Raw genomic sequence first — 26,010 nt, forward strand, 5'->3', positions numbered from 1 at the left:
TATAGTTGCATTTACTCCCATACCATCCTTTATGCTATAGTTATCACATGTATTACTTCCACATATACTATAAATCTCACAATGATTTTATAATTTTGCTTTATATGTATGTATTTTAAAGAAATTTAAAGAAAAATAGTTGTTCATCTTTACCCATATATTACCTTTTCTGGTGCTTTTCATTCCCTCCTGAAGATCCAAGTTCCAATCTGTTATCATTTCCTTTCTGAAGAACTCCCTTTAGTATTTCTTGTAATATAGGTTTGTTTGAGATAAATTCTCTTTGTTTTGTTTTTCCTTATTTCACTTTTATTCTGGAAAGATAGTTTTAATAGATATAAAATTCTAGGTTGATAGCTTTTGTTTTTGTTTTCTTTCAGCAGTTTAAAGTTGTCATTCTACTGTCTGCTTATGTCTATTGTTTCTGAGGAGAAGTATGCTGTCATTTGTATTCATCATTTACTATGTTGGATCATGTCTTTCTCTGTCTGCTTTCAAGATTTTCTTTTCATCTTTGGTTTTCAGCAGTTTGGTTATAGGATTGCTAGGCAGGGTTTTCTTTCTATTTGTCTTATTAGGGTTCACTGAGCTCCCTGAATCTTTAAATTTATGTCTTTCATCACATTAGGGCAATTATTGGTCATCATTTTCTCAATGATTTTTTTTCCTCATTCCCTCTCTCCTATCCTTTGCATCTAATTACAAGTATGTTAGATCTTTCAATATTGTCCTACAAATCACTGAGACTCATTTTTTCTTACTATAGTCACCTCTTTTTTTAGGTTGGATAATTTCCATCAATTGAATCTTCAAGTTCACTGACTTTTTTATCATCTCCAATCTGCTAAGCCCTTTCATTGAAATTCTTATTTACGTAACCTATCTTTTCAGTTTTAGAATTTCCATTTACTTATTTTTTATAATTTCTATATTTTTCTGCAAGGTATCCCATCTGTTTATTCATTACAAACATAGTTTTCCTTGCATCCTTGAGTAGAGTTAAAATAGTTCCTTTAAAATTCTTGTCTGCTAATTAAACATTTGGAACAACAATGATAGTTTCACTCCATTATGGATCACAGTTTCCTGTTTGTCCACACATCTAATAATTTTTGAGAATATCTTAGACATTGAAAATGATATGTCATAAAGACTCTGGATTCTCTTATGTCATGCTGAAGAGTATTGGTTTTTTGTTTTAGCAAGCAGATAACTTGGCTGAACTCAAACTCAAAACTCTGTTTCTCCTGGATAGGCAGTATCTCCAATTAGTTATTTCAGTCTTAGCTTGGCTGCCTAAGGTTTTCCCCATGTATGTTTAGATTAGGGTCAGTCAGAGATTTTTGCAGTTTATATGCAGAGTTTGGGGCTTCCCTTTTGTGAGTCTCTATGTTCCGGAAAATCTTTGATTTCAGTCATAGCCCCAAATGCTGTCCTGTTATTTCTCAACTAAGAGTACAGATTTCTATTCAATTTTCATTCCCCTTGAAGAATTGAATAGGCCCTGCCGTGAAAGTAGAAACTCACTCAATGTCATTCTCTTATTCCCTTCTTCGACAATTTCTGCCTGCTTCTGGTCACTCTCCAGTTCCTCTAGAAAGTTGTTTTTATATTTTGTAGAGTTTATAAATGTTATCATCTGGAGGGTTGATCCAATATGAGCTCCTACACCACTACCAGAAGGTATTACTATTTTTAAAAGCTCCTTAGATAGTTGAGAACCACTGCATTAATCCTGATGTTGCAAGAAGTATATTTAGACAGTCTCAACCATTCTCACCCTTCTAACTACATTAATCTAAGACAGCAATTGCCCTGGACTGACCATTGAGAAAGCATATCATACCTTGAGTCATCCTTGCAACTATTATAATATAGGACCTGGTATCCTAGCAATTATAACTAGGATCTCATATTTTCCCCATACAGCCAATTCACGCCCTTGAACTAATAATTTGACCCACTGGACGAACAGCCATGAAATCTTAAACTTTATTCTGGCTGGTGATTAGAGCCCTGCTTCATTTGAACAGAATTTCAAGTTGCCCACTGCCTACCTGCAGTAGACTCACAAGTATTACTTGATGATCTATTTACTTTTTTTGGATCTTGTGCTGATGATAGCTGTCCTTGATTAGAGATCAACTATAATCTTCATGCAATTCAATACCCCTTCCTGCTGAGCACATATAACCAGCTGGTAAGGCATCTTCTCTTAGAGCTTTCCTTGTCCAAGCAGGTGGTACCAAGCTTCTGCCTTCTCACTGTGAATTAAATGCTGTATCTCATAGTAAATGCCAAAGTTCAGATAATAAAAGGTTTTACAAAATAAGCGTTTAAAAAAAAATCTCTGCAAAAATAAAAACTAGAAAACAAAATAATTAAAGGATGTTGAATATTAAATTGGACCCATAACTGATTCTGACAATACTAGCACAATAATTCATTGTTTCATTCCTCACAGATATTTATTTAGCACATCTTTTGCATGAGGCATTGTAAGGGAATATAAAGATAAATTTGATGATACTCTGTACTCTAGAAGCTCACAGAACAATAGGAGTGGATTTGTTCATGAATAATTATAATACAAGATAAGAAGGACTAAGATTCATAAGTAAGGGTCTAATGATATTCTCAGAACTGTTAAACCTGACGTCTTGGTTGATGCTTTTTAATTTTAACCTCAAAGTGACTAATTCAATCTCCTTAAATTCACCTTTTTACATACTCAAAAGGCTTATCATTCTGTGATTTAAGTAAGTCAGTGCTCTTTAGACTACGTATCCCTTAACAGAATCAAGGGTTGTATAGAGCCCTTTCAAATCCATTAATTTATTTAATCCCCATTAGAACCTAAGTATTGTTACAAATTTAAAGAATAGCAAACAGAAACCCAGAGTGCTTCAACTTAAAACCTGCCTAAAATCACTCAGTTAGAAAGAAGCGGAGTCTAAGTCATGAATCTAGGTCTTCTGACTTCCAATAGTCCAGTGCTTTTGCCACTGTTACAGCTTATAATACATCAGGAAAAGGAAAGAGATGCATGGAAAGGGTTATAAAGAAGGTCAAATATATCAATGAAGTCAAGGAGTATGAGGACTTAGGGAAGGTATTTGAATTTGGTGATCAGAAGGGCAGTGGTGAGTTAGCGGCAAATCCCTTTCTTTCAACCCAACATTATCAATTTTCAAGTTTTAAATCTAACCCTTTGCTATGGTTTGAATGTCCCTTCCAAAACTCATGTTGAAATTTAATTGCCATTGTGACAGTATTAAGAGGTGGGACCTTTAAAAGATGATTAGGTCATGAGGGTAAAGCCTAATGAATTAATGGCTGTTATCATAGGATCAGGTTAGTTATAATGGGAGTTCGGCCTCCTTTTCTTCTCTCTGTGTCCCATGTATGCTCCCTCACCATGTGATGCCTTCCAGTATGTTATGACACAGCAAGAAGGATCTCACAAGGTATGGCCCCTTGATCTTGGACTTCCCAGACTCCAGAACTATGAGCCAAATAAACTTCTTTCCTTATAAATTACCCAGTCTGTGGCTTTCTGTTACAGAAGCAGAAAAGAAACTAAGACACCATTCAATAAATTTTCAAATCCGTTCATTTTTCTCCACATAGAATCCTTTATGGTCTGATCCCGCTTTACTTGACCAATATCATCTCTCCACATTTTATACCTCATACTCAAAGATCCATACATATAAAACTACATATGCTTTCTCTACTTGAGAACACTGCAAGAATACTCCAAGGTATTCTTGGGATGGCCTTACCACTTCTTTTCCCTTCTCCACTTAGCATAAATGCTATCTATTGAAGGAAGTCATTCCTGACCACAACAACCCAGGATAGATTAGGTGCCTCTCCTACATTTTCTCATATCCCTAGGCTTATCCTTTTCTAGCATTTAACACAATAATACTGTATTTTAATTACCTATCTACCTTGTCTGTTGTCCTCACTAAACTATGAATTTCTTGAGGGCAAGACTGTCCCTGTTCATGGTTATATTTCTATAACTTAGCACAGTGGCTTCTGCACAAATATTTGTTGAATGAATAATAAGAATTATGAGGAGTTACAAAGCAATAAAATATTCTAATCTGACCTCAATAGCAAAGATTTTGCTTATAGGTCATAGGAATTATGTTTTGACCAAAACCCATAATGCATATCTAGCTATTTAAACTTTGAACTTTTTTTTGCCAAGATATCAAATTTGCCTCTCCTATTTCCTGTGAACAATTCTGTTTAAGTATAATGTAGTCACAATTATACTTCCACAGATACAGCTCTAGAAGAACTGCATAAAATATGAGGAAACAGAATGTGACCTTATTTGGAAATAAGGTAGTTGCACATGAAATTAGCTAAAATGAGGTTAGGCAGGAGCAGAGTGTGTCCTAATCCAACATGACTGGTGTCCTTATAAGAAGATGGACATATGAAGACAGAGACACACAGAAAGAATGCCAGGTAATGGCAAAGGCAGAGATTGGAGTTATTCAGCTGCAAGTTAAGAAACACTAAAAATTGTTGGCAACAACCAGCAGCTAAGAAGAGGCAAGGAAGAATTCCCCTACAGGCTACAGAGGAAGCTTGGCTCTGCCACTAACTTTACTTTGAAATGCTAGTCTCCAGTACTATGAGACATTAAATTTATATTGTTTTAAGCTACCCTATTTATGGTACTTTGCTAGGTCAGCCCTATGAACCTAATACATATCCCTTCTTGTATTTTAAAGCAAACGTTTATTTAAAATTTACTGTGTCTGTACCATTGTACTAATGACAGTTAATGCAAAGACAGCATGGAGGGGGTAAAGGGAGGAATTTCGGTTGACTGCTAATGTGTGTGGATTTTTTTTTTTATGGTGGACAAATGTTCTAAAATTAGATTGTGGTGTTGATTGTCCAATGATGAGAATATACTAAAAATCACTGAATTGCACACATTAAATAGGTGAATTGTATGATATGTGAATTATGTTTCAATAAAGCTGTTTTTAAAAATATGAGAGATTTCTGCAACCTTGGATAGTTGTTTTGAAATTTAAAATTTTTCTAGCTTAGATCAAGCAAAACAAGTATGTTAGAAAATTACAATTCTAAATGCTTAGTTAACAGGATTGAGAATTCTGCAAATCTTTAATGTGGATTTCAAAGTGAATAAAATCATAGAATTTTTAAGCCATCACTGACATGGGAAGAATTTAATGAAATATTTGTAATGGTAAACATTAGAGTTTGAAGGGCCCAATAAGATCACTAGATTCATCCATCAAGTGTCTACTTTGTAAATTCCTTTATTTTTTAGAATACTTTTTTGAGTCATTTCAATTGGATGAGTTCAGAGAAGAGACCATGGGGTTATAGAGATAGGCTGAATGTATAACTCGTAATTTAGGACTGCCTATTCACACACTGTTGGCATTACTGTCAACTCACCTTTATCAAGGCTTTCATGAAGATATATTGTATAGATGATGCTTATAAATGCTCTCAGTACCTAGTACATTATAAAAAACATTTAAAAAAAATTATACATGCTTTTGGGTGACAGCAGTGTACTGAATTTAATTTGTACATAGAGCAATATATATAAAGAAAATTATAAATTTTGTTTATAACATTTTGTTTAATTTTTATCACTACTAAACATTCACTTGGCCCTGATGAAGTGGTATTAAGAGCTCTGTAGACTAGAGAATAAGCTAACTCATTTCCCCTGAATTCTTCTCTATTCATACCTCAAATGACAGAGTTGAGGTATAAATATACAGGAGTATAGCAAAAGTATGTAGGGGTATAGGATAAGAGACTTTGAAATTGAATTGATATGATGCCATTGCTATCATTTACATCCAATCCTATCATTTGTTCTAGTTTGCTTAAGAAGAAAAAATTGGTCGTTCTTTTGAAGAAGCAATTTAGCCAATGCATAATTCTTCATTCTTTGGAATGAAGTAGGAATAAAAAAAAAGATTTTGTTTTATAAGGAACCACATTTCTAAATGAGTATGGGAGAAAAATGACTGTCAAATATCCACACTTTATTATTAACTTATCTATCTTTTTAATGTCTCACTTATTTTTCTAATAATAGTGTTAAAAATGCTTATCACTTGTTAATTCGGACAATGTGATGACAACTTCTGCAATTTCTCCCATAAAGTCTCATTTTTAATCTCCATTTAGGTAGTTTACCTTCTAGCATCACCAAGACAAAAAGAACCTGAATTTGTACACTGTGTGTGTGTGTATGTCTGTGTGTTTTGCACATCCAGGCTTTAAAATATAATTTAAAGTTCCATAGATTTATTATCCAAAGGCGTATCTAATTAAATTAAAAAGGGAGCATATGTTAGCTGAGTCAACTTCAGGATCTATTCCTTTGTATAAAGGACTTTCATGTGCCTTCTTCTTCAATTCTGAAAGTACAGAGTTCCTTATTCCCTTCACCATGAATAAGGCTGACATTTGACAGCTTCACAAGGCTGACAGGGTTACCCAACAGCCCACCCTCCCTATTCTCAATCCAATTAGACCTCTAATCCTCCAGATAAAAGGCCCAACTGCTCACGTTCCTCATGACAACGACAGCTATTGATTATTTGTCACTGCAGCTAACACCTTCCCTGTCGAGACTGCTCTGACAGAAGCAAACCTACCAAATTAGACAGCACTTTATCTGCCCTGGAGGCCAAATGGCACAACAAGTAAAGGCTAATAAATGGTATAAAAATGAACAAATCATAACATTATGACAGGCTGATCGTTTCCAGCAGCCTCCCAGCTCACACTTGATGTTCTGTTAGACTTGCTCCTTCTCTTTCCCCTCTGCTGTAGCTCCAACTTTGACTGAATTAAAGGCCAGAACAATTAAGGCATTTGACCAGCAAAGATAAGCCAATTGAAGTATCACCAAGGGACATAAATGTCAATAACTAACTGCCATTTGTCAATACAAACATTCTGGAGATACAAATGCTCAGGCCTCCGCTCTCCACTAGGCTGCACTGACTCACTTTCCAACGAGAGTCAGCTCAAATGGGCAGTCTGTGGCTATTTAACCAAAATGGGGGAGAAAAAGGAAAGAAAAGAAAAAAAAAATACACAATCCCAAGAGAGGAAGTATTCTATGAAGAATAAGCAGGAGTCATTGGGGGATTATATAGAAAAAAGAGAGACAGCAAAGCAGAGCTATTCTTCCTTTAAAATATATTCTAATATTAGACAACTGGGGTGTAATCATATGTTTTTAGTTGAGAATATAGGCATAATGTAATAAATGCTGGACCACTTAGGAGAATTAATAAGGCTCTAACTTTAGAAGAATACTTGTTCATTCAACAAATATTTTTTGAGCACCAACCATGTACTTGTTCTAGGCAATGAATAAGGTAGCAAACAAAATAGACCAAAAAAAAAAAAACCCCAAATCCCAAACTTCATAGAATTTACATTCTAGTGTGTAAAAGACAATAAGCAAGATAAATAAGTAACATATAGTATGTTAGATAATGTTAAATGCTAAGGAAAAAACATAAAGCATAGTAAGGGGAATATAAAATGTGTGAGGTAAGGGGGTATTAGATAGAACAGTCAGGGAAGGGCTCACTGAAGATGGTGACTTTTGAGTAAAGAAGTGACTAAAGTGAGGGAGTTCAACATGCAGATTCCTATTGGAATTGCAATCCTAGCAGAGGGAAGAGCAAATGCAAAAACCTTGTGGCAAGAGCATTCCTCCCTTGTCAGAGGAATAACACTGAGGTCAGAATGGCTTATGCAGCGACAACAAGGGGAAGATTAGAAATAAGGTCACATAGATAATGGAATTCAGAACACAGAGGCTTTTTAGGTCATAGGAAATACTTAGGCTTTTACTCTGAGCTGGAAAACTCTTAGAGGGTCTGGAGCAGAGGAGTGACATTTGACTTAGGGTTTAAAAGATCATTCTGGTTGATATGTCAAGCACAGACTGCAGGAGGCAAGAGCAGAAACCAGGAGACCAATTAGGAGGCCACTATAATCATCCAAGAAAGGCTACTGTAATAACTCAATCCAACATAATGGTGGCTAGAACCAAAGTGGGAGAAAAGGGGGTGTGGAGAAAAGTGGTTCAATTCTGGATAAATCTAGAATGCAGAGCTAATAAGATTTGTTGATGGACACCAGTCTCATACAGGTGAGCAGGACTTTGCATAAAAATGGGTGCTGAATACATGTTAGCTGAATTGAATTGTCTACATGGCAATTCAATAGAATTGAATTCTATTAAAAATGCTATGCCTTGCAGCAAGCAGTCTGCGTCAAGACAAATTGTCTAAAGATGACTTTAAGTGAAGACTTTGGAGTCAGACAGATCTATGTTTGAACCCTGGCTCTGCCAATGGGTTCAAGGTCTCTGAGTCTCAGGTTCTTCATCTATACAATGTGATATTCTATATTCTCAGCTGGGTGAGAAAAAGGAGTAGAGATGTAAGATAGAAGAGGTTAAGTTAAAAACCTTTAGTCATGAATTAAGACAGGAAGTGATGAAATCATTTTTTTAAAAAAAATTCCAATTCAGTCCACTGTAAAGGCTTATAAATAATCACCAACCCAATAGTAGGAAGCACCTTAAACCCTAGACTGTGGTCTCCAAATACTTTTTCCTACTAAAAGAAAAGCCATTGGAGAAATGGTTGATTCCAAGTCTGGAGAAAAAAATATAGAAATAAACCTGGAATTTTTGGACATAGCAACAGATAGCAAGTAAGCCATCAAATACTAGACTTATGTCAAATGAATCCAGAAGCCAACTTGAAGGACCTCCCCGGGCCAAAGATGGAGTAATGTGAATTTTAATTAGGATAATAACTTTAATGAGTTGACATAACATATAAAAATTTCTAGGCCTTATTCATAATGATACTAAAAAAGAAAAAAAATTTGATCATCATTGGGAGGATGCCAGGAAACGAATTCATTATTCTGGAAAGTTGTAAATAAAGAGAAAGAATCCAGCATTTATTCTTTCTTTTCTAAAAAATGTACCATTGAGTGAGTAATCTAATAGCAGATTGGAGGAGATTACTCTTTAATAAATTTCCCAGCTAATAATTATAAAACAAATGGTAGAATTCAAATATCACCATTTTGTAATTCCTCATGAATAACTGGATGTAGGCACTGAGCCTCAATAACTGCTAACATCACAAACATAGAGACAATGAAACATTATGTCTCTCCTTATTACAAAGGTACCATAATAATGAAGTAGTTTTGCCAAAAAAATTGAACCTGAATCAGATCAAGCCTCTGGATCCAATAACTAATTTGCAGGGAATTCAGAAGACTGATGAACAGGTTAATTACACTTGGAGAGAGAAGCAACATTCTACTATCAGTTTAGACTAAGACATCAAGTTATGGCTGGGATTAAGCCATAATTACAAAAAAAAAAAAAAAAAAAAACTGTAAGAAAAAAGAGGTGGAGGGAGAATCTATAGATTTAAAAAGACTTAAAAGACTTATCAACCAATCCAAACATGTAGCTCTTATTTGGATCCTGACTCAAAAACATGTAAATAAACAAAAACATTTATGATATTTATGAGACAACTGGTAATGTGAACATTGATGGGCTATAAATGATACTATGATATTAAGTGATTCTTGTTAAAATGTTAAAAAAGTATTATAATGGTTATATTTAAAAAGTCATTTTCCTTAGAAATACATATTGATATAATGATATAATATTGGGATTTGCTTCAATATTGGAAGAGGAAAAATGAATGGGGCAAAAGGTGAAATAATATTAGCATGACTTGGTAATATTGAAGCTGATTGATGATACATGAAGGCTTATTGTATTATTCTACTTTTGAATATGTTTGAAGTTTTCCCTAATAAAACTTTTAAAAAGATATGAGGCTTAAATAAACCTTCATGTCAAAGTCATTAACTCCTCCTCTCACATCTATCAGCTGTCAGTAAATTCAAGATACATTTAAAATTGGTTACAACATGGTGACTATAGATAACAAACATATTGTATACCTGAAAATTGCTATGCGATTAGATTTTTAAGTGTTCTTACCACAAATAAAAGATAAGTATGTGAGGTAATGCGTATGTTAATTAGCTTGATCTAGCCAATTCATAACGTATACATATTTCAAAATACCACGTTGTACACCATAAATATAAAAAGTTTTTATTTGTCAATTAGAATAAGCAAATAACAAGAAAAAAAATTGGACCACTTCTTACCATCTCTGCCACCACCACTCTGGTCCAAGCCAACATTATCTTCCAGCTTCCTGGCATTGAATATCTATACCTGTGTGGACTCATCCTTTCAACAGTCTATCTTAACATAGAAGTTAGAACGAGCCTTTCAAAATATAAGCGAGATCATATTTTCTGCACTTAAACCCATCAATAACCGTCCCCTCTTGAACAGGGTAAAAGTAGAATCCTTAAATAGCATACAGTCTTCACGTGATCTCTGAACTCATCCTTACTCTACCAGAGCCACTGTGGCCTCCTTGCCGACTGTTCCTTCCAAATACCATGTGTGCTACCATCTCAGGGCCTTGCACTTGGCATTCTCTCTCCCTGCAAGGTTTGTTCTCTCATAACCTTTAGGTCTTTGCTTAAATATTACTCTCTTAAGTGAGGCATACCCTGATCACCCTATTTATATTTACAAACCCCTAGACTCCCTATCTCCCTTACCAGCCTTACTTTTTTCTAAAGCATGTATACCCATCTGACATAATACTGTATATATTTTATAACACATTCACTTGTTTATTGCTTCTTTCCCACGAACAAAATGTAAGCTTCTTGAAATCAGGGATTTTTTGTTTTGTTCACTATTCTATTTGTGAACATATAGAATAGTACCTTATAATTAGTAGGTGCTCAATAAATATCGTTGACCAAGTGACTCTTTCAATTGTCAGATTAGTGCTTTTAACCATTACACTTCTCAGTTAAGCTTGTAGAGTGAAGAGTGGGGTAACATGCTAGGGGGTGCCCATATTTGTTACTGGCAAGCCTAAGTGATTTGCTCTCCCTAATTTGGGAGCATTCAGGAGGAAATATCCACATTTGCTAAAAAATAGGAAGGACACTGAGGTAGAGTAACGGTTAAATCACCCAGGTTGCAAGCAGAGTCTGCACAGCTGGTTTCTCGTAGCCTAGAGCTGAAGAGCAATGTCACAGGAGGGAATTTCACAAAAGTGGTACATGGTAGCCTATGGCCATTGCTTTCGAAATTTGTTAGGTTCACAAAGCTCTGTGAATGTCCAGTGAACATTGTGGTGCACACTGTGGAGTGTCGGCCTAACATCTATGCCCATCTTCTTCTAGACTAACAGAACACTGATTTTTGTTGATTCTCCTTTAAGTAGTTATGTCCCTCAGAGGAGGCTGGATCCTTGCCAAACCCAGAGATCGGTTTTGATATAAGCTATCATGAAGGTTTCATTTTTCTTGCCAAGGGATTGGATTAGGCCTGGGAATCAAAGGGATGGAGGGAGAGTATGCCACAGGACTTCTGAGAAGGTGTTCCTTGCTGTTCAAAAGGTGAACAAAATAAAGTTATTCAATTTTTCTGCTTCTAAATATTGTGGTCTGTATGCAATGCCTGGAACTTAGGCAGTCACCTTGAAATTAATTCTAGGGGAAGCTAGTCTAACAGTACAAGCCAACATACTGAGGACAACAGAGAAGATGGAAAATACAGATCCTTGCTGATGTCACTGAGCCACTGAGTTAACTAAATATGAATATTACCTGTTGTCATTTAAGACTGTTTGATGTTAATAGATGTCCTTGTCATCTAAGCCACTTTCATGTTACTTATAGAAAAAGCATCCTAATGATACACGTATTCATGATGGTGTCAAATAACTATAGAGCCACCTAAGCAAATACGAAATAGTCCATTAAAGGAAATCAGTTACAGCATGGACTGCATTCCTGAATTCTAGCTGACTGTGTTACTAGCCCATTATTATTATTATCCCACTTAATCTATAATTTCTGGCTCCTTTTTTGTGGCCTACATAGTGCTTTCTATCAGTTTCCAGCCTTCTATCCCAGGCTCTATCTTCTGTATGAGATGCTCTTTGAAGTTGGCCTGACTGTTTATTACTCTGGAGGTTTTAGTTTGAAGTCTTTTGAGTTGAAAAACAATGAATGGGATTAATAATTATCTTCCTGAGTCCTTGTGACACTTCAGTTCTCCCACTTTGCCACCTGTAGGGCATGCTCTTCTTCCTCCAGTTTTGGGGCTTATCTTGACCCTAATAAAGAAAAGATTTAAGTCTAGGTCATTAGTGAGATCAGTAAGAGTCAAGTCAGCTTGAATGCATTAACGTGGTGATCCAGGTAGTGTAACTCAGTTTTCTGTCTTACTCCTGTAATCTAGTACCAAACTTGCATCCCAAGGCCTAGCAAATTGATGTCCATCCATCCATCTATTCAACAGCATAATGGTCTTAGGCATTGGGACTCAAATTATGTTCCTTATAAACTAACTTAAAAACCTGCCTAGCATCCAAATTTCCTTAAGCCTTGCCCTTTTTTTTTCTTCCAGAGAATGGTGTCCTGTCATGCCTCACTCCTCTTTCAACTTTGGGGCTGAGGTCTCACTACTTATTAGCAAATTACCTCCTTATTGCCACATCTTGTCATGTCGTACACCCTAGGGGCCTTTAACTCCACTTGCTGGGATACCCACCCATTATTTCCAGTTGAACTTTCCTTTATTTTCTGTTCATGTCAATTGCTAAGTGAATTATAAGGTCCACTTCTGACAGGCTGCCAAAATTAGAGGAGATCATATTCAAATTCTTTTTGAGCACAACACTCAGTTTATGGAATTTTTGTTGTGAGAAGGTAACAGCCTAGACTACATGGCAGTAGAAGAAATAGGAAGGAAAGAATGAGTGTTAGGTGACTGCAAAACAAAATGAACAGAACTTGATATGTTTGGGGACTGAGGAAGTCAGAAGGTGTCAAAGATGAAGGTAATATTTTGAGCCTAAATTACTGAAGAATAATAAGTTTCTTCACAAAAATTGGGAAATTAATAAACAGAGCTGCATTTAAAGTTACAGTGGGATATACAAATATAAATTATGGAGTGATATAATTAACTCAACTAAATTAAGGAAAGAGATTACAGCTATAAATTCACACTTGCAAGTCAGCCTTATGGAAGTGAGGAAGAGCAACTGCATTCGGAGGGAAAACATAAATGCATGAAGGGACTCTCTCGGACTAATGACTATGAGTGTTACATAATCTGCACATAAATGATGAGACTAAAAGGGTAATCTGCTATGTTGTTTGGGAAGATAGCCAATTAGACCTCTCAGATTTCTTGTTATTACACTCATCACTTTGCATTCAAGGTGCAAATTCAGTCCTGTTGAGTCCTGAGGGCTACCTCATAAGGTTGTACAAGATGTACAAATGGTGCAGTATACAATATGTGTAGTTATCCAGCAGTCCTGTCTCTGTGGCTGCCTACGCTAAGTGAAGAGATCTTTGAAAGCAACAAAGAATATCTTCCTCACTTCAGAATCCTCAGTGCATAGTGAGAATGGAACAGAACAGGCCCTCAGCAAGTGCTTGCTGAATGAGTTCCATGACTTGCTGAATATCGCTTGACTGTCTTCATTTAGAATTAACTAAAATTTCACAAGATAAATCAGAACACAGCCTGATGCTACTCTTTTCATACCTTCCTAGCAATCATTTGTATTCCAAAGGCTATTCTGGTTAGGAATCATGAGGTGGGTTCCTCCCACAATAGTGAGGACACATAGCATTCTCATATGGTCAAGTGTGAAGACATCCTTCTAAAACATCCATTCCAATAACAGCAGAATCATCAGAGTCAATTTATTAGAAGGCCATTTGATTAATGACCCTTTAGCTACTCTTTCTGAGAATGCTCTCAGAGCCATGGGGCAAAGAAACTAATTGAAAATACTCAAGTAGAGACACCTCGTAACTTCATAGCTAGTAGTATAACTCAGATATAATATTTTAATAGGATGCATCCTCCATGAAGAAGACATTTTAAATTACTGGAAGAGGGATACTATGAACACCAGAGGACTTCTTGTTTAGTTTGTATTTTTTATGTATCTGTGTCAGTGTGATCTAGCCAATAGGACGTAATTAGTTATGGAATTCCAGTGTATGATAAAGCAATATTCCTGTTATAGCTTTGTGTTTGTCTATGTGCTTACAGCCCAAAGATTAAAAACTATGGATAGAATTCTATCTGGAAAAAAGTTGAAAACCTATCAACATAAAAAGGATATAGCTAGTAGAGCCACTCCGGCCCACTGACCTTTATTCACTGTTATCTCTGTAGAATATGCTTCTTATTTCCAAGCCATAGAAAACTAATATCTATTTTTCAGGACCTAGTTTAAATTCTGCCTCCTTCATGAAACCTTCCTGAAATCATCTACTTACAGAATATTCTCTTCCTCTATCTTTCCATACAATTTTGTTTATATTTTGCTCTGACACCTCAAAAAGTTCATGGAAAAATGGAATTAAAAGATAATATGAATCTTTCCAAGAACTTTTTGAAGACCCCTCATATATTATGCCTCATACTTGAATTATTTGTAGATATAGCTCATCTCCCCCATTAGAGTTAACTTTGTTTTACCTTTATATTCCTCACAGTATTTAGGCCAGGTCATGAACTAGATGATAATTAAAACACATACCTGGGCTCTATTTTGGTGCCAGGTACTAGGCTAAGTAAGCAGTTTATAGGCATTGGTTCATTTAATTCTTATAGGAACCTAGTAATGCAGATATCATTATTATTCTCATTTTGCAGATGAGAAAACTGAGGATTAAACAGATAAACGTCTCAGAGCTGATAAATGAATGGACAAGGACTTAATCAATGTAGGTCCAACTCCAAAGATTATTCTCTACTCTTCATTCAACACACTTACAGAATTGAAATGTAACAAGAACTCTGTAATCATTGAAGGTTATAAGTAAAAGTATAAATATTCTTTCCAGAGTACTAAGTTGTCCATTATCAATCAAATCTTAATGTTTTAGGAACAGAATGAAAAATTTATGGTATAGGAAACAGATAAAAGGACTCCCTTGGCTCAGCTAAAAAGTATCCTATGAGGTGTGCACCAAATACAGTATAAGAAACAACTTAATATATCATAGAATTACTAAAGAAAGAAAAGCCATCATTCTTTAGAAATAGATAGGAAGCTTCCCAGATAAAAACAACATAGATGGTAGAATACTAAAACCTAGAATGAAAAATTGGATATGTTATTCTTACTGAGTGACAAATGTTCAGTAATATATACTGTGTTGAGAAAAACTAAGAAACAAGAAAATAGTTGTTAAAAGGGGAGATGGGAACAAGTAAGCTTCTTTTGAATTAGAAACATTTAAAATGAGTCATAAAAGTGTCAGAAATTATAGCAGTTTGGTTGTAGAATACAGTAATGAAAAATGATTTAGGAAATGAAGGAAAACAGGATATAGTCCCCTCTTTGAAGCCAAAGATCTGAAACTCAGTTAAATTTCAAAGAAAATTGAAAATGTAAGAACTGCAGGAATTGTAAGAAACTGCTACCACTAAAGGGTAGCAGGAAACCTGACTCAAAATAAAATCTAGGATTTTTAAAGTCTGTTTTTGGACTTTTTTTCAGGTAATAATAATGTATGTCTCATGTAAAAATGTTTTACTATAGCTTAAAAACATGGATTTGCTCATAATTCTTCTATCAGAGATTTCCACTACTAATAATATATCCTTCAAATTTTTGCAATTTACATGATAACATATCTATAACTGTTTATTTATGAGAGTACTTCAAAAAGTTCATAGATTCATATTATCTCTCAATTCTATTTTTCCACAAACTTTTTAAAGTACCCTCATATTAATTATTTATTACAAAAATGTGATTCTTCTATTCATACTCTTTTGCAACTTACTTTTTTCAGTTAACAGTATACCCTGGACATCTTTCCATGTCAGTATATATGTATTAATCAAATTCTTTTTAGTGGTTGAAAAGTATTCTACTGTATGAAAAAACAATATATTTAATAATGAATTATTAATTTATACATGTTGTTTCCAGATTTTTGCCATTATAAACAATGATGAATGAATATCCTCACACATATATTTATATATTAGTGTAAGTGCTTTATATGATACATTTCTGTCATAGAATCTAGATTCAAGAAGCATGTACACTTTTACTGCTTTTTTTCTCCTTTTTATTGGGTTTTTAAATCAATATTATCTGAAGAACAAAAGAGCATATATTTGAAGAGGAAGAGGAAACAAGAAAACATACATATATGAAACACAGGAAAGATAAACCAGAAAGCAATAAAGCTGGTTATCTACAAGAGATGGGGAAAATGAGATAGAAGGAATATGGGAGTGAGTGAGACTTTTCTAAATCTACCTTTTCATGTAGTTCTGAATTTTGAAAAGATTAAATCAACAAAGATGAGAAGGAGGAGAAACCTAAAAATGAAAGTAAACTGAAACAAGTAAACACAATGGTATTTTAAGTGAATACCATGACCACTGAAGCAGGAAAAATCTTATTTGAGTAACTTTCAAACACAGAATTTGCTTATACACTCTCAGTCTTGACCCAGGTAGCAGAGGAAGAGCTATTAGCAAATTCAGCACTATCTTTATTAAGTTGGCATTTTTGTAATGGGATGTGGAAAGCAATACTGAAACAATTCTGAAACTATTTCAGACATATCAAGTACTTTATAAATGAGTAAATGTGTCGATAAAGGGATATACAAATATGTAGTGGAGGAAGGCAAGAAAGAGACCTTGGGGATGAATTGAAATTGGGAAAGTAGATGTGAACTCATGATTTCTAAAATATGTATATGCATGTGCAAGGCAAACACACATAAAAGCAAGCAGAAGAGTATAATGAACTCCCATGGTATCATTTAACTTGTTCAAATATTTTGTGTATTTCCCATAAACTTGAGAGAGCTAGAGGCTTCATCAGATTATGGTTTTCCTTTTTCTTGGCAAAATATATTGGATTTTATCAGGAGGCACACAATATCTACTCCCTTTGCTTTTTGTGATGTTAAGAATCATCAGTGTCCCCTGCTTTGGATTGGATGTATCCCCAAACTCATTGAGGCTTGGTCCCCACTGTGGCAGTTTTAAGAGGGTAGGAAATCCTACTGCGGTAGTTGAAAGGTGGGCCCTTGAAAAGGTGTTTGGATTGTGAGGACTATACCCTCATGAATGGATTAATCCATTCTTGGAATAATGAGAGTGGTTCTGGTGGCTTTAAAAGGACAGTGAATGAGGAGGTTAGTCGTTCTCTCTGCTCCTCCATATTTGCAATGTGACACCCTGCAGTGCTGAAGTAACCACCTAAGAAGGACCTCACCAGATGCATTCCCTGGATTTTGGACTTCCCAGCCTCTGAAACTGCAATCAGTAAATATTCTATTTCTTTATAAATTACCCAGTTCCAGGTATTTTGTTATAAGCAACAGAGACAGACTAACACAGCCCAGTACCAGACAGCCACACACACAAACACAAAACCCAAACAAACAAACGAACAAAAAGAATCATCAATGGGTTCAGATGTTGTCATCCTGACCCATCCATTACAAAGTTCCCTGTCAGTCTTTCCTCCTAATGGTTTTAGTGTTTATTGATGATCATTTGTTCATATTCACTATTTCATTAGTAGCTGCAAAGTAGTGAAATTCTACTTCTATCATTTCTCCTACATTTATTTGCTGGAATTCATATATAAAGAACTTTACCTCATTAATTATTGACTACCCTGAAATACAGTTTGTACAGTTAAGGCGGGATAAATGCTTTATATTATCCCTTTAGTTACCAGTTTTTGGAACAATGATTTGGTTCTAGTAACCTCCTAAAGCAACTTTTTTTTCAGTATTATTCTTAACTCATAGGTTTTACCATTTTTAATATGTTTCTATCCATTGAAGTCACTGTCTTTTTGCTACCCAAATTGTCCATTTTTGGAAGTCCCTTTGGTGTCCCTTTGATATGACTCCAGTAGGCTTTGATGATTCCTTGCCATCCAGTATGACAAGATGATCCAGGCTCGTTCATATATTACCTGTCCCAATCTGTAAGCAGCTACTTCTTCATGGAGCTCTGGTTCCTTTTAGTGGTATTGAGAGACTACAATCTGGGTGATAGAGGTGAACACTGATACTGGGTTAGTCATTACTTCTAAGCTTTTTCAGTGGGTAAAACTATAAAATTCAGAAATATGAATTTTACAGCAGAAAAATATATCACCAGTTTACATTTATGTATCTCTTGTACAGAAAATGTTGGTAACTAATAAAATTGGAATAAATATCCACTTGCTTTATCATACATTAACATAATGGTCCATTTATTTGTGTTGCTATGTCAAAATAACAATAACAGCATTATTACTAACAGTATGTTTACTGAATACAATTTAGGATTTCTTTGTAGTTTTTTTTTGTCCTTAGGATGATGTATCCTACTGGGACTGCAGAATCAAATTACTCTGTTTAAAGTCACTTGACTAATTCTCTCTGTAATTAAGCTACCAACTTTTATACCTAAATATACATTTAGGTTTCTTTGTTTCATTTGATTATCAATCTTTAACGACTGCTCTTTTCAAACACTTAATTTTTTGAATAATTACGGAAATCATTTACAGGGTTCCCAAATCAAAACTATACAACAAGATATATTCAGAGAAGTCTAGCTTCTATCTCCGCCACACTATCTCCTTCTTTACTCATTTACTCTTCCATCTTTTGAATAAATAAGAAGATATTTATTATTCTTTCCTTTCCTGGAAAGAAGGCTACATACACTCTTTAGCATCTTGCTTTTTCTCTTAACAATAATCCTGGAGGCCATATCATAGCCATATATAAAAAAATAGAATACCATACAGAATTTCAGTACTTCCTTTAGGAGATCATTTTATAATATTACATAAAAAATATTTCCCATTACTTTTTACAGATACATAGCACTTCACTGTATGGATACACTATTGTTTATCCAATCAGTACTCTAAACGTGCATTTGTTTTTGGGTGTTCTCTATTATGAATAAAGCTGCAATTAAGTAGCTTGTGCATCCACATTTCTTATTTTTACCATATTTGTACAGGATAGATACCCAGGAGTACAAATGTTGGGTCAAAGGTAAATGCATATTCTGGTTAATTTTGCTGGATGTTGTTATGTTTCCCTCCAAATGGGTTGTACCATTTTCATTTCCTTCAACAATATGTAAGTGCTCATTTCCCTACAGTTTTGCCATCAGAACGTGTCAAACTTTTGGAGTTCTGCCAATTTGAGACATGAAACATGTTATCTCATTGTAATTTTAATTTGCATTTCTCTTATAATGAACAATGTTGAGCATATTTTCATATATTTAAGGACTACTTGCATTTCCTTTTCTGTAAATTGTCTGTATATCTTGCTCAATTTTTATAGGGTTATTGGACTTTTTCTTCATTTTATGTATTAGGGATATTAATCCCTTGTTAATGACATAACTTGCAAATATTGCAAATACTGTTTCCAGTTTGTCTTTTTGTTTGTTTGTTTTACTTTGCTTATCTTATTTTCTGGAGGGAAAAAGTGTTTCTTATCATTATGTAGCCATATTTATGAATATTTTTCCTATCACTTTTATATTTTGATTCACAGATAGAAGGGTTTCCCCACTTCCAGATTATTCACTGTGAACCTTCTTTAACATTTTATGATATGCATAAGTACTATCATTGAATTAAATAACAATTTAAAGCATGCACCTGTGTGCACACATATACACACAGACACATGCACACACACACAGTACAAGTCTACAGTTTGCACAACATTGAAATGACCAAACAGTTACATACATGGTTAGAAGTTTAAAGTCATTACTTTAAAGTATAGTTTGATATTTTAGCTCAAATTCCTAAGAAATGGTTTGCAAAGAGTCAGTCTGATGAATGACAAAGATATAGAAAGAGTTAAAAGGATCCAAACCATGTCTTCCGAAATCTAAAATTGCTGGAGATAAACTCTGGGTGTATTCTTGATACATTTTCTGAAAATGAGTAGTTTTATTAGTGAAATGTTAACTTTATAATTCTGAATTCTGAAAGCTTTAAATATTCAGACACAGGTTGAATTTAAAATATTTCATGATATACTCATATAGTCCAATGCCCTGATACATATAAAATACTAAAAATGTATTTGTTGAACAAATGAATAAATGAATGAATGATATACTCATCAGAATTAGAATAGTGAGCAAATGGATTTGACAGATTACATAAAATTTTTCAAGAGGCCTAGTTTACACTGATGATATAATTTAGACAAGTATAATGAAAGAATAAAAAAACCTTTTATATTAGTTAAGTTGATTTTAATACTAGTGTTTCAGCCATTAAGCTTTTCTATAAGCAGGATGGATTTTGATATCAAAGATTAGGATGAGAATCCTGGTGACTCATAAGTGAGAGAGATGACAACTAGTATACCAAATGGCAGACTCAAGAATTAAGAGGACCTTGGTAGGTTGCATAATGAACCTAATTCAATTCACCAAGCATTGACTGTTTGTTAAGTACTAGACATCAAACATAAAAAAGATGACTAAGACACTCTTCCATATTGAGATGCTCATCATCTGTGGGGAAATCAAATGTGTAAACAAATAAAATCTCATTCAGTGTGATAGGTGATATAACAGTGGTTGAGTGTAAAAGGTATTAGAGGAACAAAGGAGGAAATGGTCAACTTTATCTAAGAAAGTCTGGAAGAGTTCAAAAGATGGATACAAAAAGTTGCTGTATTTGGGTCCAAAACCACAACATGAATACAGGATGTAGTTTAAGCAGCAGTAAGTATAAAGCAGACTTAGAGATTTTATTTGAAAAATCTTCAGCATGAGTCAATTGTATTTGGTTGCCAAAATGTCAATGGTGATAGTCATGTTATATTCTGATCTCATCAACAGCACTGTACATTGTTTCAGGCATCTTATTTTCAAAGGGATTTAGACAAATGTGTGCATATCTGGAGAAAGGAATTAGTATGAGAGCATATATGAGGAACTTGAAAGCATATATGAGGAATGGATGAAGGGATAGATAGTACTAAAACTGGAGAAAAATTTCTTTACTTGGCCAGAATGATTCTTTTATTAAGACATATGTCAGATCATGTCAGTCCTTTCCTCAAAACCCTCTAATGACTCATCATCTTGTCCAGAGTGAAAACATATTCTTGAGAATGGCCTACAAGGCCCTACAAGATCTGGCCACCATTCCTTCTCTTTCCTTATCTCCTACTGCTCTCCCCTTGCTCATTCATTATCAGTATAAAGCTAATTCATATTAGCCTGCTTGCTATTCCTAAAACATTCCAGGCACACTCCCATCTTAAGGCCTCTGTTCTGACTGTTCTTTCTGCTTGGAACAAATGGTCTTTCCTCAGATGTTCACATGGCTTGCTCCCTCACCTCCTTCAAGTCTTGCTTCAAATGTCACCATCTCAATGAAGACTATTTTGATTGCCTCATTTAAAATTACAACCTGTCCTCCCCAGCTACATCCTTTGTGGCTCTCTTGATCCCCCTTACTTTGACATTTTGGTTATAACTCTCTTATCATATTTGTAAATGATCACTTGGGACTTGTAAAAGTTTAACAGCTAAATGAGGTACAAAGAGCCCTATGACTGGTCACCAGGAAAATGTTGTGCCCAGGGGCTGAAAATATTCATAATATAGGACTGATAATTCCCCTGATTCCTTCTTATCCTTTTTCGAACAGCAGAATATGAGTAGGAAAAAAAAAAAAAAAACAAGAAGAGGAAAAAATATGAACAAATGTGGTGCTACAGCATAAGAAGGTAATTAGAAAATTAATGTTAAAATTTTCTTTGGAATTGATGTTATATTCAAAATTAATTTTTCAAAAAGTTAAATGAAAGTAAATGAATCTGAAGTTCCTTTTTATCAGCCATAAAAATATTCGCTGGCCTTGTGCCCAGAGTTTAAAAGAAATCAGCATGAGTCTAATGAAAAACAAGCTGCAGGTCTCAGAGAAATTCAATATATACTCTTTCTTTTCCTTTTAGTTTTTGATTGGTTTCCATGGGAATCTAGGCTTGTGGGAATCTCTGAATCTATTCATGGAAAGCAGATGCTCGTGTTTTCATGATTTGGTAAAAGTGGGGGTCAATGGAGAGATAAAGACGATTAGAAAATGAATATTGTTGTAGGAAACACGCTCACATTTAAAACAAATTCTACAAACTACATAGATTTAAAAATACAGTACAACCTTCAAGCCACTCTACTGTGTTTGAGAGATATAACATAAAGGAAAAACACTGGATTTAAAGGAAGAAGCTTCGGGTTCAAATTTTAAATCTGGCTCATGAGAAAGAAACCCTTAGGTACTTCTTTGGAAGTCTGACAGAGAAACTGGATTTGGGAATTACTCTTGGCCAGAAGAACCAGAAGTCTGAAAAAAAAGCTTCAGGAAAGTATGCAAGTTTTCTCACAGTGAAGCAATATCAGGAGCACTGAGATGGGAATCAGAGGAACAAGGTAATTCCTGACTCTGCAAGTAACAAAGTGGCCTTGAAGAATTTGATCAAACTATACCTCAGTTTACTTATATAGAAAACAGATAATATACAACTATTCTAACTGCTGTGAAGCTACTATAAAGCTAAATGAAGTTTTTTTTTCATACTAGAACCATGTTAGCAAAATTTGAAGTAGTGAGTTTAATCAAGATGTGTTGATATGTTGTTCATTGTGACAATACATTTTATCAATGCAAGTAGAAGTACATGAACTATAATCAAAGTGTTAAAGGACAGGCAGGCTTTGATTTCAATTCTCAGATTTGTTTAAAAGCAGACCAACTCCAGCTTCAATTGGAACACTAATTTGAATGAAAGATCCTAAGTATTTGAAAGCAGTTTCTAAATTGGAAAATGAGAGGACAGGTTTAGAGTTAGTTTCTAAATATGTGGAAGAGGACAAATGATGCTGGTTTGGAAACCCCAGAAGTCGGAATATAATGAAACAAAGATTCTTTAAAATAGGACTTTCAGGCCGAGCCCGTGGCGCACTCGGGAGAGTGCGGCGCTGGGAGTGCAGTGACGCTCCCGCCGCGGGTTTGGATCCTATATAGGACTGGCTGGTGCACTCACTGGCTGAGTGCCGGTCATGAAAAAGACAAAAAAAATATATATATAAAATAAAATAAAATAGGACTTTCTCTCTGCCTGGAGAAAGCAGCCTAGCTAGGGTTAAAGTTAAATAGGATAAACTGTAAGGGTTGTCTGATGTCGCCCATTTAAATCCAGTGATTTCTCAAGATATCATTAAGATTCCAGATCATAAGGCTTTCATACACTAAGACTTCCCCACATTTCTAAGTAATGTGGGCATTACAAATGTCCTTTGGTGCCTTCTTTTAGAAACACACCAACAGCCAAAACCTTGTGAACTATCACTAAATTTTTAGTCTTCACATATCTGTTGGTTATACAGTTTGTGCTACAGTGAGCACTTATTAAATTGTTTCCAAATGGACTAATGAGTGAATGCAGCCACAGAGAAGCCTAGTAGTACCCCCTGAAAATGTTTAATTAACTAAAGCAAAAGGTGTGAGAAATGGCACAAACCAAAACTTTTTGGCTACAATTAACATGTCTTACCTGTATAACAAAAAAAGCTTTTAAAAAATGACAATATTTAATATATGGCAGTCTACTACCCTTGGACAAGATTATGGTAGTCTGAGAAACCTGAATGTCACTCAAACAATATCAGCTCAGCTACATAACGGAGTCAAAGTCCAGATCTAAGAATGCTTTCAAATATGTTATGCCATGTAAGTCCCCAAGATAACAAGTGTCTTTTCTTGACATGGATGGGATGAATATGTGTTGATTTTATAGAAAGGCTGAAGTAAAGATGGAGAATATATAAAAAATGGATGCTATTTACAATATATATTCTCCATTTGAAGTACCTTTGCAGCTTTAAATAACAGCTTTAATTAAAATCTTTCGATTTTAATGTGCTAAACATAAAATCTTATTCTTATACCAATGCTTCTACTGTGCTAATATTTTGCTTATGCTTCAGTTGTTTAAATGTTGTTGTATAGTTTAATTACGTTTCTTTGTGCTAGAGTAATTTGTCTATGTGTTGCCTATGGCATTATATCTTTTGTAAACTTACAGTTACCCCATATCCATCCTTATCCTTTGGGATTTTCTGCCATTTCCCAGTCTTGCTCAAACATGCTTATTTCTTTTAACTTTTTTGCTGCCCTAATTAAAAAAAAATTATTTTTACTTTAAAATTTTTGCATAAAATACATTCACCTGGTTCAAAAATAACATAAAAAGGTACACAGTAAAAGCTTTCTTCCACCTCTGCTCCTTCCTGCCTCATTTCTTCCTCTACCCTCACTCTGACTAAACACTTTTATAAGTTTCTTAAATATCTTTAGAAAGTTTTTGTGTTCTTAATCTTTTTTGGTGTTTTGTTTTTTAAGCTTTTTTTTCTTTGTAATTTATAATATTGACTTCATATATAGTCTTATTTTTAACCCATCTCTTATTCACTTAACAATACATCTTGAAGATACTTTCATTTTAACAGCTAGACAGCATTATCATTGTTTTTACAGTTCCATAGTTTTCCACTGTTTAAATGTACCATATTTTTTTTTAACCTTTTATGGGCATTTGGATTGTTTCCAACCTTGTTTTTGTAAATATTGCTGCCATAAATAACCTTCTACATATGTCATTTCTTACTTGTGCAAATTTACCTTTAGGATAAATTACCAGAAATGAGATTTTTGGGTTAAAGGGTATATGCATTTGCAATTTAGATTGTTATCTCAGAAGCAATGTATGAAAAGTACTATACACAGCCTTATTGACACAGTGAGTTGATGGGTGGGGAAAGGTATCTTAGCATAGCTCTAATTTGTATTTCTTTTATAAGCAGATTTGAACATATTTTCATGCGCTTGGGGGTCATTTTTTAAACATTTTTAAAATTGTGAACTGTCGAATAATTTTTCTTTCAGGTTGCCTATCTTTATCAGTTCCAAGGAACAATTTATATGTGGCCTTTACTGTAAGTTAAGATGCATTTTCCAGGTTGTCTTTCGACTTTGCTTATGTTTGTGATTCAAAAAATTCATTTTACAGAGGATAAAACTAGGCATAGAGAAGTTGAGTTTTGCCTAAGGTTATACAACCAGTTAGTGTCAGAGCTAGGACTACAATTCAGAGTTAACAAGTTATTAGAAAGAAGGGGTAAAGGAGAAAAAAGTGAAAGATTCAATACATTAATTTAACAAATCCATTCAACCAATATGTATTTAGCACATACTATGTGTCACTCAGGTTCTAAACCTGGATGACTAAGAGAATGTAATACCATGAATTGATAAAAGATGATCAGATGGAGAAACTGAAAACAGATACTCAAAAAAGTACATGTATATACATATTCACAGCAGCACTGTTCATAATAGCCAAAAGGTAGAAACAGCTGAAATGTGGTATATACATACAATAGAAAGTATTATTCATCCATAAAAAGGAACATGCATGAACCTCCAAAACATCAGGCTAAGTGAAAGACACCAGATGCAAAAGGTAAATTATTATATGATTCAATTTACATGAAATATCTATAACAGATAAATCCATAAAGACAATGCATATTGGTGGTTGCCACAGGCAGAAGAGGGCAATGGGGAGAAACTGTTTGATAGATAAGATATTCTACGTTAGAGTGATGGATATGCTCTGAAACTAGATCATTGTATAACATTACACATGTACTAAATGGCCCTACATAGTTCACTT

General features: G+C 34.5%; 1 protein-coding gene across 5 annotated transcripts in view; it reads right to left on the reverse strand.

The window, feature by feature from the left end:
* Window positions 1-26,010, reverse strand: part of INVS (inversin) — a 150,480-nt gene that overhangs the window by 100,809 nt on the left and 23,661 nt on the right. Inside the window, exons 1-2 of one of the 5 annotated variants that reach the window (XM_063082259.1) lie at window positions 2,098-2,118; window positions 165-314 (exon numbers count right to left, since the gene is read on the reverse strand). The exons of 2 other annotated variants lie outside the window; for them this stretch is intronic. The gene's annotated coding sequence lies outside the window, so the exon portion shown is untranslated. 2 more of the 5 variants (XM_063082260.1, XM_063082258.1) reach the window with 2 other exon arrangements.

This window comes from Cynocephalus volans, chromosome 17 (genome assembly GCF_027409185.1).
Source record: "Cynocephalus volans isolate mCynVol1 chromosome 17, mCynVol1.pri, whole genome shotgun sequence".
Lineage (NCBI taxonomy): Eukaryota > Metazoa > Chordata > Mammalia > Dermoptera > Cynocephalidae > Cynocephalus > Cynocephalus volans.